Here is a 12,512-nt window from a genome sequence, read left to right as displayed (position 1 = left end):
CAGATGGTTGTAGATGTGTGGCCTTATTTCTGAGATCTCTATTCTGTTCCATTGGTCTGTGTGTCTGTTTTGGTACCAATTCCATGCTGTTTTGGTTACTATTGCCTTGTAGTATAGTTTGAAGTTGGGTAACATGATGCCTCCAGCTTTGTTCTCTTTGCTTAGGATTGTCTTGGCTATAAGGGGTCTTTTTTGGTTCCATAAGAAATTTAAAGTAGTTTTTTCTAATTTTGTGAAAAACGGCAATGGTAGTTTAATGGAAATAGCATTTAATCTATAAATTACTTTGGGCAATATGGCCATTTTCACAACAGTGATTCTCCCTATCCATGACCATGGAATGTTTTTCCATTTGTTTGTGTCCTTATTTCCTTGAGGAGTGGTTTGTAGTTCTCCTTGAAGAGGTCCTTTACATCCCTTTTTATCGGTATTCCTAAGTATTTTATTTGCAGCAGTTGTGAAAGGGAGTTCATTCATGATTTGGCTGTCTGTTTGTCTATTGTTGGTGTATAGGAATGCTTGTGATTTTTGCACATTGATTTTGTATCCTGAGAGTTTGCTGAAGTTGCTTATCAGCTTAAGGAGCTTTTGGACTGAGACAACGGGATTTTCTAAATATAGGATCATGTTGTCTGCAGAGACAGTTTGACTTCCTCTCTTCCTATCTGAATATCCTTTATTTCCTTCTCTTGCCTGTTGCCCTGGCCAGAACTTCCATTCTATGTTGAATAGGAGTGGTGAGAAAGAGAGAGGGCATCCTTGTCTTGTGCCAGATTCCAAGGGGAATGCTTCCAGCGTTTGCCCATTTAGTATGATATTGGCTGTGGGTTTGTCAGAAATGGCTCTGAATATTTTGAGATATGTTCCATCAATAACTAATTTATTGAGAGTTGTTAACATGAAGGGATGTTGAATTTTATCAAAGGCCTTTTCTGCGTCTGTTGAGATAATTGCGTGGCTTTTGTCTTTAGTTCTGCTTATGTGATGAATTACATTTATTGATTTGTGTATGTTGAACCATGCTTGCATCCCAGGGATAAAGCTGACTTGATCATGGTGGATAAGCTTTTTGATGCTGCTGGATTTGGTTTGCCAGTATTTTACTGAGGACTTTTGCGTCAATGTTCATCAGGGATATTGGCCTGAAGTTTTCTTTTTTTGTTATATCTGTGCCAGGTTTTGGTATCAGGATGATGCTGGCGTCATAAAATGAGTGAAAGAAAAGTCCCTCCTTTTCAGTTGTTTGAATTAATTTCAGAAGGAATGGTACCCATTCCTCTTTGTACCTCTGGTAGAATTTGGCTGTAAATCTGTCTGGTCCTGGGTTTTTTTTTTTTTGGTTGGTAGCTATTTATTACTGCCTCAGTTTCAGAACTTGTTATTGGTCTATTCAGGGATTCAAATTCTTCTTAGTTTAGTCTTGAGATGGTGTATGTGTCCAGGAATTTATCAATTTCTTCTAGATTTTCTAGTTTATTTGCATAGAGGTGTTTATAGTATTTTCTGATGGTTGGTTGTATTTCTTTGGGGTCATTGGTGATATCTCCTTTATCATTTTTTATTGTGTCTATTTGATTCTTCTCTCTTTTCCTCTTTATTAGTCTAGCTAGTGGTCTATTTTTTTACCATCATTATTTTTTATTATTTATCTTTACACCCTCAGTGTTGGCAGAGTTTGTGGTGCTTAACAAACATTTGTTCAGATCAGATACGTGGAAAAAATTGTCATTTGCTTATTCAAGTCATGCTTTTCTGTGATATTCTGATCCTAGTTGAACATGCAGAAATAAATGTCTAAAACAGCATCTTGATTCTGACCTACAATAGAACGAAGTTCACTGTGATCTCAGATAAGCTTGGCTAAAATAGGACTTGAGTGGAGATAGTCACACTTCAGCGAAGAAAGAGAATCTCCTGTGTAATCTCACCAGGAGATTCAACCTCAGTATTCTGCATCGAAGGGATAGTCCTCCAAATGAGAGGCCTTCCAGTTTCTGTTGAAGCTGAGTATGGTTGCCATCTCCTCATCATTCAATTTAAAGTCAAAGACCTGAATGTTCTCAACAATGCATGCTGGTGTCACAGACTTGGGGATCATAGTTACACTCCTCTGGATATGGAAACAGATCAGAACCCAGGCTGCAGTTTTTTGTGCTTTGCAGCAATCTCCTTAATCTTGGGGTTCTCCAGCAGGAAAGAGTCCTCTGGCTTGGCCCAAGATCTGTCCGGAGAGCCTAAGGGGCTGTAGGCCATAATGGTGATGCCCTTGGAGTGGCAGTACTGGATCAGTTTCTCCTGTGTGAGGTATGGGTGACACTCAGCCTGTTAGTCACTGGTTTATATTTCAGTCTAGGTTTGTCAAGAGCCTTTCTATCTGGAAGTCGTTGAAATTGGAGACCCCAAAGGCTTTCGCCAGCCCCTCGTCCATCAGCTCCTCCACGGCCTCCCAGGCATCCAAGAACGTTGCTTTTCCACCGATCATGTTACCTTTATCATCTTTTGGGAAAAAGTCATCCCCAGACTTGAATCCCTGTGGCTAGTGAATAAGATAGACATCCAGATAGCTCAACTTCAGGTCCTTGAGGGTCTTCTCATAGGCCTTCCTCACAAGGGGTCTCTCAAAGAAAGTGGACCACAACTTGTTGATGATGAAGAGGTCCTTCCGCTTCACAGCCTTCTCTTGGATGGCTTCCCCCACCTCATGTTCATTCTGTTAGACATAGGCACAGTCAGTGTGGTGATATCCTGCATCAATGGCCACCTTCACCACTTCTTTCACTTTGCTGAGAGGAGACTTCCAAGTGCCCAGGCCCACAATGGGCATCTCAGCTTTGGTACTGAGCTCCACGAAGGTGGCCATGGTTGGTGCAGAAATGATTCTGAGTGAGTAGGTAGAGGTTTCATGTCTTGCTGTGTCCAGAATTGGTTGCTTCCGGTAGGTTCTTGGTCTCGCTGACTTCAAGAATGTAACTGCGGACCTTGGTGGTGAGTGTTACAGCTCTTAAAGATGGTGTGTTCAGAGTTTGTTCCTTCAGATGTGTCCGGAGTTTCTTCCTTCAGGTGGGTTCGTGGTCTCGCTGATTTCAAGAATGAAGCCGCGGACCTTTGAGGTGAGTGTTACAGTGTGGGGGGCTGAAAGAGAGCAGCAGCAAGATTTATTGTGAAGAGTCAAAGAACAAAGCTTCCACAGCGTGGAAGGGGACCCAAGCGGGTTGCTCGTGGTCTATGTATTTTATTAATTTTTTTCAAAAAACCAGCTCCTGGATTCATTGATTTTTTTTTTTGAAGGGTTTTATCATGTCTCTATCTCGTTCATTCCACTCTGATCTTAGTTATTTCTTGTCTTTTGCTAGCTTTTGGATTTGTTTGCTCCTGCCTCTCTATATCTTTTAGTTGTGATGTTAGGGTGTCAAATTGAGATCTTTCTTGCTTTCTGATATGGGCATTTAGTGCTATAAATTTCTCTTTTAGCACTGCTTTAGCTGCATCCCAGAGATTCTGGTACCTTGTCTCTTTTTTCTCATTGGTTTCAAAGAACTCCTTGATTTCTCTCTTAATTTCATTATTTACTGAGGAGTCATTCAGGAGCAGGTTGTTCAATTTCCATGTAGTTGTGTGGTTTTGAGTCACTTTCTTAATCTTGAATTCTAAGTTGATTGCATTGTGGTCTGAGAGACTGTTATGATTTCAGTTCTTTTGCATTTGCTGAGGAGTGTTTTACTTCCAATTATGCAATCAATTTTAGAGTATGTGCCATGTGGCACTGAGAAGAATGTATATTCTATTTCCTTGGGTGGTGAGTTCTGTAGATATCCATCAGGTCCACTTGATCCAGAGCTGAGTTCAAGTTTTGAATATCCTTGTTAATATTCTGTTTCAATGATCTGTGTAATATTGACAGTGGGGTGTTAACGTCTCCCACTATTATTGTGTGATAGTCTTAGTCTCTTTTTAGGTCTCTAGGAACTTGTTTTATGAACCTGGGTGTTTCTTTATTGGGTGCATATATATGTAGAATTGTTAGTTCTTCTCGTTGAATTAATCCCTTTACCATTATGTACTGCCCTTGTCTTTTTTGATCTTTGTTGGTTTAAAGTCTGTTTTGTCAGAAAGTAGGATTGCAACCCTTGCTTTTGTTTCACTTTCCATTTGCTTGTTAAATATTCCTACTTCCCTTTATTTTGAGCCTATGTGTGTCTTTGCATGTGAGATAGGTCTCTTGAAGACAGCACACCAATTCGTCTTGACTCTATTCAATTTGCCAGCATGTGTCTTTTAATTGGGGCATTTAGTCTATTTACATTTAAGGTTAAATTTGTTATGTGTGAATTTGATCCTGTCATCATGATGCTAGCTGCTTATTTTGCAGACTATTTGATGCAATTTCTTCAAAGTGTCATTGGTTTTTGCACTTCAGCGTGTTTTTGCAGTGGTTGGTACTGATTTTTCCTTTCCATATTTAGTACTTTTTTTCAGGAGCTCTTGCAAGGTAGGCCTGGCAGTGACAAATTCCCTTAGCATTTGCTTGTTTGAAAAATATTTTATTTCTCCTTAGCTTGGCTGGGTATGAAATTAGCTTGGCTGGATATGAAATTCTAGGTTGGAAATTCTTTTCTTTAAGAATGTTGAATATTGGCCCACACTCTCTACTGGCTTGTAGGGTTTCTGCTGAGAGGTCTGCTGTTAGTCTGATGGGATTCCTTTTGTAGGTGACCTGGCCTCTTCTGGGTGCCCTTAACATTTTTTTCTTCATTTTGACCTTGGAGAATCTGATGGTTATGTTTCTTGGGGTGAACTTCTCATGGAGTATCTTCCTGGGGTTCTCTGTATTTCCTGAATTTGAATGTTGGCCTGTTTTGCTAGGTTGGAGAAGTTCTCCTGGATGATATCCTGAAGTGTGTTTTCCAACTTGGTTCCATTCTTTCTGACTCTTTCAGGTACTCCAATCAATCATAGGTTTGATCTTTTTATGTAGTTCCATAGTTCTCAGAGGTTTTGTTTGTTCCTTTTCATTCTTTTTTCCCTAATCTTGTCTTCCTACTCTATTTCAGCAAGATAGTCTTCAAGCTCAGATATTCTTTCTTCCGCTTCATTGATTCAGCTATCGATACTTGTATCACAAAGTTCTCATGCTGTGTTTTTCAGCTCCATCAGGTCATATTGTTCCTATCTAAACTGGTTATTCTAGTTAACAGCTCCTGTAACCTTTTATCATGGTTCTTGGTTTCTTTGCATTAGGTTAGAACATGCTCCTTTGGTTCAATGAAGTTTGTTATTACCCACCTTCTGAAGCCTACTTTTGTCAATTCATCCATCTCAGCCTCTGCCCATTTCTGTGCCCTTGCTGGAGAGGTGTTGTGATCATTTGGAGGAGAAGAGGCACTCTGGCTTTTTAAGTTTTCAGCATTTTCTTGTTGATTCTTTCTCATCTTCATGAGTTGTCTAGTTTCGATCTTTGAGGCTGCTGACTTTTAGATGGGTTTTTGTGAACACTTTTTTGTTGATGCTGTTGTTGCTTTCTGTTTGTTTTTCTTTTAACAGGCCCCTCTTCTGTAGGGCTGCTGTGTTTTGCTGGAGTTTCATTTCAGGCCCTATTCACCTGGGTCCCTCTCGCACCTGGAGATGTTAACTAAGGAGGCTGGAGAGCAGCAAAGGTGGGAGCCTGCTCCTTCCTCTGGGATCTCTGTCCTCAAGGGGCACTGACCTGATGCCAAGAGTAATGCTTCATATAAGGTGTCTGGCAACCCCTGTTGGGGGGCATGGGATCGAGGACCCACTTAATAAAGCACACTGGCTGCCCCTTGGTGGAGGGGGTGTGCTGTGCTGGGGGGAAACCCCCTCGTCTTGTCTGCTCAGATTCCTCAGAGCTAGCAGGAGGAAAGATGAAGTTTGCTGGTCCATGGAGACCATGGCCACCCCACCCCCTAGGGGCTCAGGCCCAGGGAGATCACCATTCTGTCCCTAAGGCCCTGGGTAGAGTTGCTGAAGTTCCTGCAGGGAGGTCCTGCCCAGTGAGGAGGGATGTGTCAGGGTCTGGCCTAAAGAGGCAATCTGGCCATGATCTGCCACAGTCGGTGTGCTGTGCTGTGGGGAATACCTCTTGGGTCCAAGCCATACAAAGAAGTTTTCTTTTCTGTGTGTGTCCTTGTCTGGTCCTGGTATCAGGGCAATGCTGGCCTCATGGAATTAGTTTGGAAGTATGCCCTCCTTTCCAGCTTTTTTTTTATTTTTATTTTTATTTTTATTTTTTTTTAATTTTAATTTTAATTTTAATTTTTTATTTTTTGAGAAGGAGTCTCGCTCTGTCACCCAGGCTGGAGTGCAGTGGCCAGATCTCAGCTCACTGCAAACTCCGCCTCCCGGGTTTACGCCATTCTTATGCCTTAGCCTCCCGAGTAGCTGGGACTACAGGCGCCCGCCACCTCGCCTGGCTAGTTTTTTGTATTTTTTTTAGTAGAGACGGGGTTTCACCGTGTTAGCCAGGATGGTCTCGATCTCCTGACCTCATGATCCGCCCGCCTCGGCCTCCCAAAGTGCTGGGATTACAGGCTTGAGCCACCGTGCCCGGCCTTTTTTTTTTTAAAGTTTGGGTATAATTGGTAATTGTTTGGAAATACCTCTTGGGTCCAAGCCATACAAAGTAGTTTTCTTTTCTGTGTGTGTCTTGTCTGGTCCTGGTATCAGGGTAATGCTGGCCTCATGGAATTAGTTTGGAAATGCCCTCCTTTCCAGCTTTTTTTTTTTTTTTTTTTTTTTTTAAAGTTTGAGTATAATTGGTAATTGCTCTTTAAATGGTTGGTAGAATACAGCAGTGAGGCTGTCAGGTCCTGGGCTTTTCTTTGATGGGAAGCTTCTTACTACAGCTTTGATGTCATCACTCATTATTGCTTTACTGAGGTTTTTCTATTTCTTCATGATTGAATCTTTGTAGGTTGTATCTGTCCAGGAATTTATTCATTTCTTGTAGGCTTTCCAATTTGTTGGCGTATAGTTGTTCATAATTGTCTCAAATTATTCTTTGTATTTCTGTGGTCTCAGGTGTTATGTCTCTTTTTTCATTTCTGATTTTATTTGGATCTCCCCACTTTAAAAAAATTTAACTTTTATTTTATTTTCAGAGGTACATGTGCACATTTGTTATATAGGTAAACTTGTATCATGGGAGTTTGTTGTATAGATTATTTCATCACCCAGGTTATTAAGCCTAATACCCGTTATTTTTCCTGATCCTCTCCCTCCTCCCAAACTCCACCTCCTGGTAGGCCCTAGTGTATGTTGTTTTCCTCTATGTGTCCGTGTGTTCTCATCATTTAACTCGCACTTATAAGTGCGCACATGCAGTATTCGGTTTTCTGTTCCCGCGTTAGTTAGCTCCATCCAAGTTCCTGCAAAGGACATAATCTCATTCCTTTTTTCTGGTGGCATAGTATTCCATGGTGTATAAATCACATTTTCTTTTTTCTTTTCTTTCTTTCTTTCTTTTTTTTTTGAAATGGAGTCCCACTCTGTCACCCAGACTGGAGTGCAGTGGTATGATCTTGGCTCACTGCAACTTCCAACTCCCGGGTTAAAGGAATTCTCTTGCCTCAGCCTCATGAGTAGCTGGGATTACAGGTGCCCACCACCATGCCTGGCTAATTTTTTTTTTTTTTTATTTTCAGTAGAGATGGGAGTTTTGACATGTTGGCCAGGCTGGTCTCGAATTCTTGACCTCGTGATCCACCCACCTCACCCTCCCAAAGTGCTGGGATTACAGGTGTAAGTCACCACGCCTGGCCTTCACATTTTCTTTATCTATTCTACCACTGTTGGGCATTTAGTCTGATTCCATGTCTTTGTTCTTGTGAATAGTGCTGAGATGAACATAAGCGTGCATGTGTCTTTATAATAGAATGATTTATATTCCTTTGGGTATATATTCAGTAATGGGATTGCTGGGTCAAATGGTATTTCTGTTTTTCAGTCTTTGAGGAATTGCCACACTGTCTTCCACAATGGTTGAACTGATTTGCACTCCCAGCAAGAGTGTATAAGTGTTCCTTTTTCTCCACAACCTTGCCAGCACCCATTATTTTTTGACTTTTTAATAATAGCCACTCTGACTGGTATCTGGATGGTATCTCATTGTGGTTTTGATTTGAATCTCTCTAATGATCAGTGATGCTGAGCCTTTTTCATATGATTGTGGGCCACAAGTATGTCTTCTTTTGAAGTGTTCATGTCCTTTGCTCACATTTTAATGGTTTTTTTTTCTTGTAAATTTAAGTTCCTTATAGATGCTATCTATTAGACCTTTCTCAGTTGCATAGTTTGGAAAAATTTCCTCCCATTCTGTAGGTTGTCTGTTCACTCTGTTGATAGTTTGATTTGCTATGCAGAAGCTCTTAGTTTAATTGGATCCCATTTTTCAAGTTTTGCTTTTGTTGCAATTGCTTTTGGTGTCTTCATCATGAAATCTTTGCCCATTTGTATGTCCAGAGTGGTATTTCCTAGGTTGTCTTCCAGGGTTTTTATAGTTTTGGGTTTTACATTTAGATCTTTAGTTCATCTTGGGTTAATCTTTGTAAATGGTCTAAGGAAGTGGTCCAGTTTCAATCTTCTGCCTATGGCTAGCGAGTTACCCCAGCACCATTTATTGAATAGGGAATCCTTTACCCATTGCTTGCTTTTGTCAGGGTCTTCATTGAATATCAGGTGGTTATATGTGTGTGGCTTTATTTCTGCGCTGTCTATTCTGTTTCCACTGGTCTGCGTATCTGTTTTTGTTCCAGTACCATGCTGTTTTGGTTACTGTAACCCTGTAGCATAGTTGGAAGTCAGGTAGTGTGATGCCTCCAGCTTTGTTGTTTTTGCTCAGGATTGTCTTGGCTATTCAGGCTCTTTTTGAGGCTCCATGACTTTTAAAATAGTTTTTTCTAGTTGTGTGAAGAACTAGAAAAATGGTAGTTTAATAGGAATAACATTGAATCTATGAATTGCTCTGGGCAGTATAGCTATTTGAATAACATTGTTTCTTCCTATCCATGAGCATGAAATGTTTTTCCGTTTGTTTGTGTCATCTCTGATTTCTCTGAGCAGCGTTTTGTAGTTCTCCTTGTAGAGATCTTTCACTTTCCTGTTTAGTTGTATTCCTATGTATTTCATTTTTTTTTTGTGTGGCAATTTTTAATGGAATTGCATTCCCAATTTGGCTCTCAGCTTGACTGTTATTGGTGTATAGGAATGTTAGTCATTTTTGCACATTGATTTTGTGTCCTGAGACTTTGCTGAAGTTATTTATCAGCTTAAAAAGCTTTTGGGCTGAGACTATGGGTTTCTTAGATAGAAGATCATGTCATCTGCAAACAGATAGTTTGACTTCCTCTCTTCTCATTTGGATGCTTCTTTCTCTTGCCTGATTGTCCTGTCCAGGACTTGCCATACTATGTTGAAATAGGAGTGGTAAGAGAGGACTGGAATGCTTCCAGCTTTTGCCCATTAAGTATGATATTGGCTGTGGGTCTGTCATAGATGGCTCTTATTATTTTGAGGTATGTTCCTTCAATACCTAGTTTATTGAGTTTTTAACATGAAGTGTTGAATTTTGTCAAAAGGCTTTTCTGCATCTAGTGAGATAATCATATGGTTTTTGTCTTTAGTTCTATTTATGTGATGAATCACATTTATTGATTTCTGTATGTTGAACCAACCTTGCATCTCACGGATAAAGCCTCCTTGTTCATGGTGGATAAGTTTTTTGATGTGGTGCTCGATTCAGTTTGCTAGTATTTTGTTGAGTATTTTTGCATCAGTGTTTATCAAGGATATTGGCCTGAAGTTTCCTTTTTTTGTGTGTGTCTCTGCCAGATTTTAGTGTCAGGATGATGCTGGCCTCATAAAATGAGTTAGGGAGGAGTCCCTTCTCCTCAGTTTTTTGGAATAATTTTAGCAGGAATGGTACCAGCTCTTCTATGTACATCTGGTAGAATTCAACTGAGAATCTGTCTGGTCCTGGGCTTTATTTTTTTGGTTGGTAGGCTGTTTATTACTGATTCAATTTCAGAGCTTGTTATTGGTCTGTTCAGGGATTCTATTTTTTTTCTGGTTCAGTCTTGGGAGGGTGTATATGTCCAGGAATTAATCCATTTCTTCTAGATCTTCTAGTTTATGTGCATAGAGATGTTCTTAATATTCTCTGATGATTGTATGTCTGTGGGGTCAGTGGTAAGATCCTCCTTGTTGTTTCTGGTTGTGTTTTTTTGAATCTTCTCCCTTTTCTTCATTAATCTAGCTAGCAGTCTGTTTTATTTTTTTTTTGAAAACCACCCCCTGGATTCATTGATCTTTTGAATGATTTTTCCCTTCTTAGTCTCCTTCAGTTCAGCTCCAATTTTGGCTATTTCTTGTCTTCTGGTCGCTTTGGGATTTGTTTGCTCTTAGTTCTCTAGTTCTCTCAGTTGTGATGTTAGCTTGTTAACTTGAGATCTTTCTAACTTTTTGATGTGGGCATTTAGTGCTATAAATTTCCCCTCTAACACTGCCTTGGCTGTGTCCCAGAGATTCTGGTATGTTATATCTTTGTTCTCATTCATTTCAAGGAACTTCTTGATTTCTGCCTTATTTTTATTATTTACCTGAAAGTCATTCAGGAGCAGGTTATTCAATTTACATGTAATTGTGTGGGTTTGAATGAATTTCTTAGTCTTGATTTCTAATTTGATTGCACTGTGGTCTGAGAGATTGTTAAGATTTTAGTGCTTTTGCATTTGCTGAGGAGCATTTTACTTCTGATTATGTGATTGATTTTAGAGTACGTTCCATGTGGCAATGAGAAGAATGTATATTCTGTTGCTTTTGGATGGAGACTTTTGTAGATATCTATCAGGTCTATTTGATGCAGTGCTGAGTTCAGGTCCTGAATATCATTGTTACTTTTCTGTCCCAATGATCTGTCTAATATTGTCAGTGGCATACTAAAGTCTCCCACTATCATTGTCTGGAAGTATAAGTTTCTTTGATGGTCTCTAGGAACCTGCTTTATTAATCTGAGTCCTCTTGTGTTGGGCGCATATAATTCAGGATGGTTATATCTTGTTGAGTTGAACCCTTTACCATTATGTAATGCCCTTCTTTGTCTTTTGTGATGTTTGTTGACTTACAGTCTGTTTTGTCAGAAACTAGGATTGCAACCCCTACTTTTTTCTGTTTTCCATTTGCTTGGTAGAATTTTCTTCCTCTATTTATTTATTTATTTCTTTATTTTATTAGATTTTATTTTTATTTTATTTTATTTTATTATACTTTAGTTGTAGGGTACATGTGCATCACGTGCAGGTTTGTTACATAGGTATACATGTGCCATGTTGGTTTAATGCATCCATCAACTCGTCGTTTACATTAGGTATTTCTCCTAATAGTATCCCTCCTGCTGCCCCCCACTCCATGACAGGCCCCGGGGTATGATGTTCCCCTTCCTGTGTCCAAGTGTTCTCATTGTTCAATTCCCACCTATGAGTGAGAACCTGTGGTGTTTGGTTTTCTGTCCTTGCGATAGTTTGCTCAGAATGATGGTTTCCAACTGCATCCATGTCCCTGCAAAGGACATGAGCTCATCCTTTTTTATGGCTGCATAGTATTCCATGGTGTATATGTGCCACATTTTCTTAATCCAGTCTATCATTGACAGACATTTGGGTTGGTTGCAAGTTTTTGCTATTGTGAATAGTGCAGCAATAAACATACATGTGCATGTGTCTTTATAGTAGCATGATTTATAATCCTTTGGGTATATACCCAGTAATGGGATCACTGGGTCAAATGGTATTTCTGCGTCTAGATCCCCAAGTAATCACTACACTGTCTTCCACAATGGTTGAACCAGTTTACACTCCCACCAACAGTGTAAAACTGTTCCTATTTCTCCACATCCTCCCCAGCATCTGTTGTTTCCTGACTTTTCAATGATCACCATTCTAACTGGTATGAAATGGTATTTCTTTGTGGTTTTGATTTGCATTTCTCTGATGACCAGTGATGATGAGCATTTTTTCATGTGTCTGTTGGCTGCATAAATGTCTTCTTTTGAGAAGTCTCTGTTCATATCCTTTCCCCACTTTTTGATGGGGTTGTTTGTCTTTTTCTTGTAAATTTGTTTAAGTTCTTTGTAGATTCTGGATATTAGTCCTTTGTCAGATGGGTAGATTGCAAACATTTTCTCCCATTCTGTAGGTTGCTTGTTCACTCCGATGGTAGTTTCTTTTGCTGTGCAGAAGCTCTTTAGTTTAATTAGGTCCCATTTGTCTATTTCAGCTTTTGTTGTCATTGCTTTTGGTGTTTTAGTCATGAAGTCCTTGCCCATGCCTATGTCCTGATTGGTATTGCCTAGGTTTTCTTCTAGGTTTTTATGTTTTAGGTCTAACATTTAAGTCTTTAATCCTCTTGAATTAATCTTTGTATAAGATGTAAGGAAGGGATCCAGTTTGAGCTTTCTACATATGGTTAGCCAGGTTTCCCAGCACCATTTATTAAATAGG

At 39.8% G+C, this 12,512-nt stretch overlaps 1 pseudogene; it reads right to left on the bottom strand.

Annotated features, from left to right (window-relative positions):
* Positions 1-1,942: 1,942 nt before the first annotated feature.
* LOC104671808 lies at positions 1,943-2,882 on the bottom strand (annotated as a pseudogene).
* Between the last annotated feature and the right edge of the window lie 9,630 nt (positions 2,883-12,512).

The sequence above is a fragment of the Rhinopithecus roxellana genome, chromosome 11, assembly GCF_007565055.1.
Source record: "Rhinopithecus roxellana isolate Shanxi Qingling chromosome 11, ASM756505v1, whole genome shotgun sequence".
Taxonomy (NCBI): domain Eukaryota; kingdom Metazoa; phylum Chordata; class Mammalia; order Primates; family Cercopithecidae; genus Rhinopithecus; species Rhinopithecus roxellana.
This window is presented reverse-complemented; position numbering and strand designations above follow the sequence as displayed.